The sequence below is a fragment of the Condylura cristata genome, unplaced genomic scaffold, assembly GCF_000260355.1.
Source record: "Condylura cristata isolate star-nosed mole 26May11 unplaced genomic scaffold, ConCri1.0 scaffold00058, whole genome shotgun sequence".
NCBI classification, from domain to species: domain Eukaryota; kingdom Metazoa; phylum Chordata; class Mammalia; order Eulipotyphla; family Talpidae; genus Condylura; species Condylura cristata.
This window is the reverse complement of record NW_004567159.1, coordinates 587,059-588,558: the sequence shown is the minus strand read 5'-3', so window position 1 is coordinate 588,558 and position 1,500 is coordinate 587,059.

The window sequence follows — 1,500 nt, the reverse complement described above, 5'->3', positions numbered from 1 at the left end:
CCCCGAGACGCCGCCTCGGAGTCTCGCCGAGTGGCGGGGAGTGGGGGGCTCGTGTGACGGCCTCTGGCCCCTGCAGGCTCCAGCTGGGGACCAGACCCAGGGCTGGAGAGTGTCCTGCACTGGTGGGCCCCTGGGGGCCGCCCTGACCGGGTCCTCGGGAGCAGGTTTCCGGGTGCAGCGGCCCTGTGGGGCGACAACAGACACCGTGTGTGTCCCCTGCGCCGGGGGGGACCTTCACCGCCCACCTGAATGGCCTGGGCGGGTGTCTGCCCTGCCGGGCCTGCGACCCAGGTGCCTCGCCCCCGAGCCCCGCTTCCTGTTTTGCTTTCGGTTTCTCGGGGTGCGCGCTGCTGCACGGCAGGTCGGGCGCCGGCATGAGGGGGCCGCAGGGGTCGCTGGAGGGTGACTGCCCCCGGACAGTGGGGGTTTCCTGGGCCTTTGTCCTGCTCCTGGTGAGTCCTGGGCCTCGGCCCCCAGGCCCGCTCCTGCCCTCTGCCCCACTGCCCAGCTCTGGGCCTGCCCCTGCCCCCAGGGTCCTGCCGGGGAGGGCGGAGGCCGGGGCACCCAGGCAGCGGGCCCTGTGTGGTCCGGGCCGCCCCTTTCCTGGCTGAGGGGAGCTTTCCCCTGCGGCCTACCGGGGGCTGCCCTGAGGGGTCATCCCGAGGGTGGGGCCAGGGCCTGTGCAGAGGCTGTGCGGGAGGGGAGGGGTCTCCCCCCTTTCCTGAGGGCCCACCGCGGCCTGTGGGCACCAGGCCGGGCAGCGCCAGCGGGGGGAGGGCAGCTCCTGCCCAGTGGGGCTCAGCTCCTGGGAGGGCGGAACCCGGTGCGTAAGGCCCACGCACCCGCAGGGCTCGCCGCGTCCCCGGCCGGGGGTGCGTGGGCCTCGGGCACGCCGCAGAGGTGGGTGACATGCAGCCAGCCACCCGCCCCCAGGCGCTGGCCCTGGGCGCCCTCCTTCCCATCGACTGGACGGTGATCCTGTGCGCCTCCAAGTCCGGACCCCCTGCCCGGCGCGTGGGGCTGGGCCGCTGGATGCGCCGCGCGGCCCTCGGCTGTGGGTCACCCAACAGCGAGCATGTTTGTGGGTGTGTCACCCCCATTTTCAGCAGCTGCAGGGAGCCGGCCGAGTGGGCGGTGCAATCCGGGGAGCGTCCTCCAGTGGCTCCCGGGCTGGACCGGCCGCTGCCCCTGGCCTCCCCCTGCCTGGCGGCGCTTGGCGGGAACCTCGATTGTAGATGCTGACACGCGGATGCCAGACTCAGCTCGGGCACCATGGGCGCCCCCCCCCACCGCCCAGCCAAGCCCGAGGCTGGCCGTCCACCTGCCCGCGCGGAGCCCTGCCCCCTCCCGTGTGTGCTGGGCTCCTGTGCTGGTGCTGGCCACCTGGGGGCCTCTGCCACCGTGCTGTGACCCCAGGGCTGTGGCCTGTGAGGCCAGCCTGTGCCCGGGTCCCTCGCAGGAAGGCCCTGGCTGCTGCCCCCGCTCAGCTGGGTGGAACCC